Source organism: Protopterus annectens, chromosome 15.part0 (assembly GCF_019279795.1).
Source record: "Protopterus annectens isolate FY-2018-M chromosome 15.part0, PAN1.0, whole genome shotgun sequence".
Taxonomy (NCBI): domain Eukaryota; kingdom Metazoa; phylum Chordata; order Ceratodontiformes; family Protopteridae; genus Protopterus; species Protopterus annectens.
In genome coordinates, this window is record NC_056749.1 from 730,256,485 (window position 1) to 730,267,905 (window position 11,421).

Here is an 11,421-nt window from a genome sequence, read left to right on the forward strand (position 1 = left end):
AATTGGGACTATAAAAGTCTGCATCACATGCTTTGGGTAGTAGACATACTATATTGCCTTTATCTTCAGTCCTACTATTACATGTTCCACTTATTTAGCACTATATTCCTGTATGAGAGTCATGGCTTAGTGGTAGGTCATACAGACTAGTGTTACAATGGTCTTGTGGTAGGGCCTACTAGTATGCTCATATTCTGCTTTTGAGTTGAGTATAGTGCCTATCAATCAAAGTGCTGGAGGCACCTTTAAGCAGTTAAAGGGGTTAGTAGGTCTCACAGGAGCCAGGCTGTGTTGCAGATTCTGGTTGCTGCATATATCTTCACTGTTTCCTGTAGTGAGTGTGTATGGCTACTGAGACCTACAACTATATTTCATATGTATTAATATATATTTATATATATGTATGTGTAGATATACATACCTTCACATATGTACATTACCTTACGTTATTATGTACAAGCTAACAGGTAGCAGGGCTGTTTCTGTTAACACTGACCTAGTATGGGAATCCAGTAATTTGGCCATTAAAACTCTGCCTGACATGCTTCAGATAGTACATCTCCTATACTGCTTTTATACTGATTTTTACTATTACATGTTATATTTATTTTAGCACTGTGTTCTTGTAAGGCAAGCATGGCTTAGTGGTAGGTCATACAGACTAATGTTACCAAGGTCCTGGGTTCGAGACTGACAGTAGGAATTTATTTTTCTTTGCAAACTTTCAAACTGAGTACAGGACCTGTCAATCAAAGTGCCATAAAGGCACTTTTAAGCACTTTAAACCAGGTCTGCGCTCATTTGCGTGGAGCTCACGCATGCGCACTGGCGGTGAGCTCCGCTAACACAAGCGCACACCCACGCTAATTTCTTTGAAAGAAAAGAAAAAGGGGTGACAGGAAAGTGGTGAAAAGGGGTCACAAAGAGGGTAAGACAGTAGGGAAACAAGCGTGGGATTTGCAGGAGGGATGTAGGTAAGGCCCATAGATGCCCATGTCTTTGGCAGCAACAGCTGTGCATTTCCATGTATTTTGTTGAGACATTGGAAACCTTTCACCCCTGAGAGAGGTGTCAGGACAACATTAATATTTGTTGTAGAGCCAATTGTAATTAACTGTTTCAATGTCAAGCAGACATGTGTGCGACATGGACAGCTATGTATGGGGCGTAATTTTTTTGTGGGTACAGAGTGCCCTTTTTTTTTCAGGTGAGAGTGGTATGTCAGGTGAAGGAAGTTGGTATAGCTGGGGAGGTAGGTTGGGTAGGTTAACAGACAAGACAGACAAGACGCATACAGGGGCGGTGTATGACACACATAGGGGGTTCCACAATTGACGGGGATGGAGGTTGGGATTTCCAAGTTGCATGAGCCCACAGATGGCAACAGTGGAACTGATATCCCCACCCATAGGCAGTTGCCACTGTTCCTTCACAGCCCAGGACGGGGCTGTGCTGGGGGCTGTGTAGGCGGGGCAACGGCTGGGGCCGTTAGCTGTGCCACACGAGCCTCAAGCTGGCGTAGGGGCCCAAGAACAGTGTCTTGGATCTCCCTTCGCACCACAGACCGGACACCGTGGAGGGTGAGTGGACGAACCCCTCCGGCCACACTTGCAGAGGGAGGACGGGCCCCATCCCCTGCAGCGCTTCCACCCGAAGGTGGCACAGGGCCACCGGAGGGGGGTCCGGCCTGGGCACTAGTGCCAGGTGCAGTCACCAGCTGAGGTGGGAGAGGTGGGTCCGCTGGGACCTGCCTTCCCAAGCGTTCTAGGTTTGTGAGTAGTTATGTTAGTTTGGGTTAGTGGCATTGTATTCCATTCAGATTAGTTGTAACAGCATGCATTGGTATTCCCATCAAACAAACACCCAGATATTAACACCATTGAACAAGGGGCATATCAATATCACATGCATTATTTGAACAGAAATACACAGTCAAACAACATGCAGGGTTGATTAATGGCAACAGGCCATCAGATTTGCAGGTATGAACAGGGCACATGCATGAACAGACATGCATATATTTTTGAAACGGACAAATGTCCATGATTAATGAAATGTTCACATACCATTATTTAGTGGGTGTTGTTATATGGAATTATAGGGTTGGGCGGAGATAGAAAGTGATGACACATTCATATGTTACACATGGATTTACATTTGTAATAGGTACACAATTAAGTTGAGGCTGATGTTTCAAAATAAATTTTATTTGACTGTCAAGCTACACCTGTTACAAATACATCACTATCCTACTTATTTTGAATTTGATCAGATACATCATCCTGCTACACTTTGATGACAGGACAGGGGACAACTATGGCTGTTTAGTCTGTCAGATAATCATTCATTCTATCTGCAAATTGTTTACTGTGATCACCATATACAGCATTTGGCCTAGACATTCCAGATTCTGACACACTGAAATCAGTTTGGGATATTAAGTTGTACTTCCCACATGCATTTAGTTCTGTAGAAACACACTGGGGCTAATATATTCAGGGGTTATTACTACTTTATTTATTCATACATGACCCTTTCTGTCACTCTCACACATCCTGCAACTTCACAGTTCAGGTTGCTACTTCTAGGCTTTGTTCACATGTTAGACTAGTGGCGATTCAAACACTTTCCAACAGCCTCACTTCTGTCATGATTCAGCATTTCAACAGGGGATATATCTCACATGTGACTACCTCAGATTCTGAAGCTGTACTCTTGAGACTACTGCATGTTACACTATTTTAATTAATGGTGGGACATCTGTATTACAGCACTGTTTAATTCTATCAATTATATTTCCAGTTACACTTGCATACTGATGAACTTGTTGCAGCCATACCTGCAGACTTTCAAATCTTGCTTGCACATTATATTACTTTTAATCAATACACTGCAGTGTTCTGATACATGCTACAGTATAATATTTATTTACAAGTACTGGGTGGGGTTACTAACCTGCATGGTGGTGCATCCGCACCAGCCTATGGGCATGCATCTCGCGGTTCATAGAGTGGACACCTGCAGCTGTAATACGAAAGAAGTAATATTGGACTACACATCTCCATGGTATCAGCTAGTTGAAATCCTTACATACATAAGTAAAATGTAACTTACTCAGTAGTGGGGCGTTGGGCATATCCCGGGCCTCCTGGATCCATTCGGTCAACTGGTCTTGCTTGCGTCGCTTCAGGTCCGCATGGTGGTGACGGACCTGCTCACCAGTGCGTGGAATGCCAGTAGCACTGGTCAGATCACGAGCCAACTGGTCCCATGCCTCTGCCCTATATGCTCCCCATGAGACCTGGCCCTGCATGAGTTGGGCCTCGTGATGATGGACAAGGAGCCAGACCATGTATCTGGACTCCTCAATGCCCCAACGCTGTGCTCAAAAGAAACGTCCCTCACCTACTCCACTCATTCTGACTGCAGCTCTGTTCTACAATCGTTTCTGCTGTGTATTCCCGCCTATGGGGCTTATATATGCCGCTTTTCCCGCACATTTCTCTGATTGGCCGTTTTGGAATTGTATCTACTTCACTGAAAATGCTTTCTCATGCTCCATTCTGGATTTTATCCCATATATATGCTATTTCTGCATTTCATGGTATTGCTGTCATGGCTTAGTGGTGTAGTACCTTGACTCTAGTGCATGGTATCCTGGGTTCGACTCTGACAACTGACTTTTGATTTTCCTGACAGAAATGAGTTGAGGACCTGTCAATCAAACATGCCAAAAGCACTTTTAAGCACTTAAAACCAGGTCTGCGCTCGTTTGCGCGGAGGTAACGCATGCGCACTGGCAGTTAGCTTGTGGGAGCGGCACGCAAACGGTGTGCGCTGGGATAAACCTTAATTGGCTAGTGACACACATGTTCAGCTGAGCACAGCTAGTTGCAAACAGTTTCAGCCTGTTAAACCGGTGCCTAGCAACAGGCACGCAGTTTGCAGCTTTTTAAACACTACTCAGCTACGGGCACTCCGTCTCACAGCAGCTTAGCTATCAGTACATTTCTGACTATTTTTATTATTGTGTTACTTCAGCATATATGCTCCATTTCATTCCATTTTACAAAAGGGAATACATTTACATTTGTACAATACTGTCAGGGGGCTTTTTAGTGCTTATTTACAAAAAAAAAAAAAACGGTTGTTGTGGGGGCTCGAACCCTGCCTACTCTTAGACCGGCAACTCTACCGCTAAGCTATTACATCTTGGCTTACTTTGCATATTCAGTTCTTATATCCTTTTCCACTGACTGCTAACTGTGATTGCGCTAGTAGCACACCCACGCACACGAGCGCACACAGTAGCAAACATTTACGGGGTTTTAAAAAAAAAAAAAAGGTTTTAATTTAATTTTATAACATCTCTTCACTTTATACACTGATGGTCTATCGGGGCATGTGTTGTGTAGTGTGTTTATTCACATTTCCATGGCCTCTCTCGTGGCTGTTTACTTTCAGCCATTCTAGTCTTCCGGGGCATGTCCGCTTGCAGGGCTTAGCCTACAGACACGCCCCCTACTCTCTTACACGGACCGTGTAAGAGTTACTAGTGTGATTCAGCATGCCTCATGCACCTCATGCATATGCATGACATGCTGACATCACACAGTTTAACTGCAGCCTCCGTGTAAGAGTTATAACTCTTACACGGAGGCTTACTGAATCTGGCCCACTGTGTTTGAAGAGGGGTGCTATGTATATCATAATTAGCAGGAGTACTGCATTGCCAAAGGGGACAATGAGGCATCATTTAATTTGTCTCAGTCTGTGAGTTTGGCACCAATCATTTATCTGTGTCAGTTGCCATCATTGAGGGACTCTATATGAGTGCTTCCATTTAACAGTCATCTGCAAACTTGGTAAAGCACTGACCATCTACTGTTGCCTGGTCTTCAGAGAAATAATTTCCAAACAGTTAAGGGCCCAGCATAGATACTTGTGGTATTCCACTGGTGAGTGGGCTAGTGGTGGAGATGCATTCCCCAACATTGACAGTGTGTGTTCTGTTGGTGAGCTAGTTGGCTATCCATCTAGTAATGTGTGGTTTAATTCCCAGATGGGAGATTTTCAATATGAGACATGAATGGGGATAGTATCAAGGGCCTTGGATAATTCAACATAGGCAGTATGTCACGTTCTCCCTCATCCAGGTCTCTGGGGTCAGTATCAAAGAAGTCCACTAACTTTAATAAGCAAGGTCTTCCCTTGACAAAAACAAAATGGTTTGGGTCAAGTGTGTTGAAGGTCACCTATATCCATGTGGATAAAGTCCATGCTAATTCCTTCTCTAACCTTGCAGATAAGGCTTTTTAGGCTTATGGGTCAATAGTTGTAGTTCTGCATGTTACAAGATTGATGTGCATTGCATATCACACAACATTGGATATTACTTTCTGCAGTGTAGGGGATATATGTGTGGAAAAAGTACTGAGACACTAGGATTACAGTGCTTGGGGGAGGCAACACATGGCTGTATTGCAAATATGTGACATATTGTTAGAGAGGACCTTCAGTTTGTTATGTTTCCAAATGTAATTTCATATCATAGACAGCAAATGGACAGTAAACAGCAGTAATACATAATATTTACTTTTCCATAGTGCAGGAAGCAGTGGGTTTCCGTAACAGTTAGCAAAGTGTAGGTGCCGGAGAGATGCACATTTCCCACACTATTCATGTTTGCGTGTAGCTAAGCACTGCTCAAATGCAATACGCACTGCTAAAGTCTGAGATTTAGTACTGACATTATGAAACGCAGCTGCTGCTTAACTGACTCTGTGGCAGCATGTGCTAATACATTGATACATGCTTTTAGAGCCCAAATGATACCAGGTTTGAATCCAGGTGTATCTAATACTTTTACATACTTTTCAATAAACATTGATACTGCAATGACATGAATTCTTTATAGTACTTGTGTAGCTCTGTATTGGTATAGCATGGTGGAGGTAAGTGGCATTACAAGGAGGTAACCGCATCAGGTGGTACTGTTCACCACTGATGCATGTTGGTGCGTGATGCACACCTCCACATAAACATGAAGTCCATAAGCTACTTGTGTGTGTTGTGTGTGATTCTATTTTTCTAACCAGATTAAAGTAGTGAAAATTGGGCAGATAGGAAAGTGGTGAAATGGGGAGGAAGCAGGGGGAAGAGCAAAGAGAAAGTAGTACAGAAATGGAGAGAGGTAGGAAAGAACCATAGCTATCCAGTTCCTTAACAGTGTAAACTGAAAATGTGCACAGAATATTAACTGAATTTGGACGGTCACCTCCACAAAGAGCTGTGACAACAATGCAGTCATGTTGTATAGCCAATTGGACCAAATCAAGTGTGTCAAGATGACACATGTGCAAAATGGAGAGCTATGTATGGGACAGTTTGTGTGTGTGTGTGTGTGTGTGTGTGTGTGTGTGTGTGTGTGTGTGTGTGTGTGTGTGTGTGTGTGAGTGTGTGTGTGTGTGTGTGTGTGACAGGTGTCCATTTATTTTTTTTATTTCAGAGATACAGGAATATTGGAGAAGGGACATAGGTATGTCTGGGTCAGGTAAGTTGGGTAGGTGAGGAAACAATTGCAGACAGAAAAGACAGGGACTGCGATGGATACAAAAGGTTGAGGACACCATGATTGGGGTAAGGTTGGTACAACTCGGTCCAATGGCCATCATGCTTGGAGACAGTGAGAATCAGTCTTCACCCATTGGACTGTCATCACTGTCACCTTACTCTGCAGGTGGCTGGAGTGCTTACTTATGCCTCCTCCTCCCCCTTACCTAATGGAACTTGAGGGAGACCATCTCTCCCACTACTGCCAGAGGGTACCACTGGACCAGTCTCTGGGGAAGGAGGAGGGTGCAGGTAGTGCAGGGGCAGCAGAGGCAGTGCTGCCAGGTTGGCTCCCAGACATGTTGGGCATCAGTTCTGGAGCTGGTGTAGGCTGATCAAATGGGTCTGGCCTACCTCACTGTGCTGTGGATTATTTAGTGAAGTTGTATGCATGAATGACATGGATACATATTGACAACACATAATATAAATTAAAAAATTTAACTAAATGAAATTAAAATAAAATAAAAAAATAAAAAATATATATTTTTAAACATTTAAACATAAAATATAAAAATATATTTTTTAAATAAAATAAAAAAAATTAAAATAAAATATAAATAAAGAAACTGAAACAGAGAAATAAGGGTTGGGGTGAGAGAAAAAAGTGAAAAAATTAGTACCATCATATGTGACATGCAGTGCATTACTACAATTATATAACTCTATTAGCTTAAGTTTTACATGTAAGTATACTCCTAACAGATCATAGGATCATAGGAGATTACTAGGCTATCGAACCAGAGGTCATTTTTAGCCTAGGCATTTCATCCCAATGTAATACCACAGAAGTGCTAGTGATACACTCTACACTACATATTGCTGCAAGTAATCCTTGAAATGCGTATATATTGCACATATGCATGTTCCAATTATACAGATTACGGTTTACAGCAGGGCATTTGTCCGAGTGGTATAGAGTTTTGCGGTAGCGTTGTCGCCTCACAGCAAGACGTTGTCCCCTTCGATTCTCAGCTAGAGCGTCATCTGTGTGGAGGCATGCGTGAATGGGCGTGCCTTCGTTGAAGGTTGTGCATCAGGGCTGGTAACTCGGCACGTAAAAATCCACTACCAATCATTAGCGGACCGGAGTTCCGCTGTGGCAACCCCTAACTGGGATAAGCCGAAAGACACAACAACATTATTGAAGAAATAACAGTACTGTATAGTTACCAAAAACAACTTCCACAAAAACAGCGTATTAAATAACTATGTAAAAAACTAAAAAAAAGCCACACAGAATGACACAAAGTCATATTATAATCAAGTTTAAGCCTGTCTGTAGAAGCAGTGGATTAAACTTGATTAAAATACAGCTTAGTGCCATTTTTTACAGCATTTCTTGTTTTTTTCATAGTATTGTATAGTTGTGAATTGGGTGGCCACGGTGGTGCAGCGGTTAGTGTTGCCACTTCACAGCAAGAGGTTCTACGGTTCGATCTTCAGCTGGGGTGCCTTCTGTTAGGAGTCTGCATATCCTCCTTGTGATTGCATGGGTTTCCTCTGGGTGCTCCGGTTTCCTCTCCATCCCAAAGACATGCTGTAGGTGGATTGGACACTCTAAATTAGCCCTAGGTGCGAGTGCATGCATGTGTGTGCCTTCTGTGGAAGGTTGGGTGCAGGGCTGGCAACTCAACACCGTAAAACTCCACTGCCAGTCATGAGCAGACAGGTGATCCGCTGTGGTGACCCCTAACCAGGAAAAGCCGAAAGAAGAAGAAGAAGAAGAAGAAGAAGATTGTATAGTTGTGAATTGTGGTATATGAATCCACAACATATGACTAAAGTCTAATATTGGACTCTTACAACTGGTTTGTGCTAAAAAACTAAAGCATGCATATTTGCTTTTACAGTTAGATATGCATGCTAAATCTGATACAACTCTATTACAATAACACTTCTCCTCTGCTGCATACATACCACTTGCTTCCCTCAGTCTCTCCAATCAAGTTTCATAGGTCTGGACATTGAATTCTTGATCTCTAGCAGCTGGGGAAAGAACAGAAAGAATAATAGAGCATTATGCACACCAGTCTTGCCTATATTAAACTTTCTAAGCCTTACAAGTACTCTCTTTTAAATGAGACTTACACAGCTTTGGGATGTCCGCAGTTCTAAATTCCTTCAAACAATGGTCAAGAGTATTCCTCTTCCTCCTCTGTATGTCAGTAAAAATGCCTACATTTCTCTCCAGTTTGCAGGATACCAGTGGCACTGGATATAGCCTGGGCTAAACTATTACAAGCCTCACACTTGTACTTGGAACCAGAATAGTCCTCCTGCAGAAGCCTATGACTGTGGTGATTTACTAGAAATCCAATAAATATCCTGGAATCCTGCACACCCCACATCTGTGCCCTAAACCTGGTGCCTTCCCCACTAATGCCAGCCATGTCTACCAGCAGACCTAGAGCAATGGAGACTGATGCTTTCCCACCAATTCCACTTACTGTGTTTACTGGAGTATGCACACCTGAGCAATGCATTTGCATGATAGTAAATGAAGAACATCAGTGCTAAGCAGTGAGTAATGAGATAATTGCAATTGGAAAGTTAATCTGACACTTGTCCTTAGTTTGAGGGGTGTCTACTGATGTAGCCTGGAGATATCACTAAACAAAAAAATAATAATCACAAACAGGCTAGCTATCGTACTATACGTAACAAAAAAAACTTCATCCTTCAAAACTTCCTTGACAAACTCAAAGGATGTAACTGGTCAACTCTAAAACACCTCCCACTTGATGAGGACCCATTTCAATAACACATTCCTCCAAATTCTTGAGCGACACGCCCCCTCTCGCTTAATTACAACAGGATCCAAAGCTGCTCCTTGGCTTTCTAAAGAATCCTAGCAAACAATGCTATTAAGGAATAAACTATGGACAAAATGGAGAACTACTAAAAACCCAACTGACCATCAAAACTTCAAATACCTTAGAAATACTACAAAAAACTCACCCTTCTTGATAAAAAATATTTTTACCTCCAATATCAAGAAAATCAAAATCATAACCCCAAAAAATTCTGGTCAGGAATCAATAAACTGCTCCATCCAGGGAATTCCAAAACACCTACTCCAGCTAACTTAGCTCAGACCCCACCTAACATAATAGCCAATACATTCAACAACTTCTTTTTTGAAACAGTCACCTCTCTAGCAAAGACCATGGCTCCCCCCACATCCCTTCAATATACCTCTCCTCATAACAACACCCCCACTCTAAAATTTAGTACAGTCTCCACAACCTATATTTGTAAGCTACTTTCAAAACTTAAACCATGTACTTCTTCAGCCGACCAACTACCAGCTGAATATTTTCAGCTAGCAGCAGAAGTGTTAGCATACCCAGTCTCCATCTTAATTAACAGAACAATAACCAAATCTACTATTCCTTCTGCCTCGAAAGTCTCCCATATCATTCCACTGCATAAAGGAGGAAACACTAATGAACTTTCTAATTTCCGTCCTATAGCCTTACTATCACCACCATCTAAAATTATGGAACGTTGTATACACCACCAACTATTAAATCATCTTCTACACAATAACCTACTGGCAGACTCCCAACATGGCTTTAGACCTTTCCATAGCACTTCCCTGCTCTTCTCTCCTTTACAGACTCTATCAACAAAAATCGCAATAACAACCATTTCTCTTCTGCTTTATTTCTCGACCTCTCTAAAGCCTTTGATATGGTGAACCATCACCTTCTGCTTGACACTTTGAAATCTCTTTCCCTTGACTCTTTGGCATTGCGCTGGTTTAACTCTTATTTGAAAGACAGAAAAGAAGCAGTCCTTTGGGACAGTCATTTATCCTCTCAACTCCCAGTCACTATCAGGGTCCCCCAAGGGTCCATCTTAGGTCCTCTTCTCTTCTCCATATTTATAAATAACCTGTCTACTTCACTCCCAACATCCTCATGCATTCAGTATGCAGATGATTCAACACTCATCTGTTCTGCTGAATCTCCAGCTGACCTTCATTCTTCCACCCAAAAAGTCTTTACAGCAGCAGAAAACTGATTCCGACATATCTGTCTCCTCCTTAATCCCAAAAAAAACAAATTATTATTTTTTTCTCCAACTTTCAAATCTGCCCCCTCCTCCTTTTCTATTGTCTCTGACAATGGCACTATCATTACACCTGATTGTTCCACTAAACTACTAGGTTTTACAATAGATAATCAACTAAACTTTGATTCCCACATTGACCTAACCATCAAAGCTGTCAATAAAAAGATAGGTGCCCTCTATAGACTTAAGCCTTTTATTACACCAACTACCAGGGTGTCTCTAGCACAAACACATCTCATCTCTACATTATTGTATGCCTCTACATCCTTTATCAACCTATCAAAATCTAACCTTCAGAAACTTGCCACATCCTACCACAGCATTGCCAGGTTTGCCACAGGTTCCCAATTTCGTACCCATCATTGTGTTAACCTCAAAAAACTTGGCTGGCTTGAACTTCAAAATCTTATTCTTCTACATCAATTAGTTACCACCCATAAAATTATCCATTACCCTACTAATACACCCATACTTAACAACCTTGTTGCCCCTTACAGGAATCTTACTTCCCTCCGCTCAAACAAACTGCTAGTAGCTACTCTCAAATCACGCAATAAATCTGGTGACTCCTTGTTCACAAATGTTGTTGGCTCATACTGGAATAAACTTCCCACGGAACTGACTACTTTAGGCTCATCATAACTTTTCAAGAAACAATTAAAGAACTATTTCAAATCACACTGACTTTGCCCTTGCTCAAATCCTGACTGACTACAGCATCCAACTTTT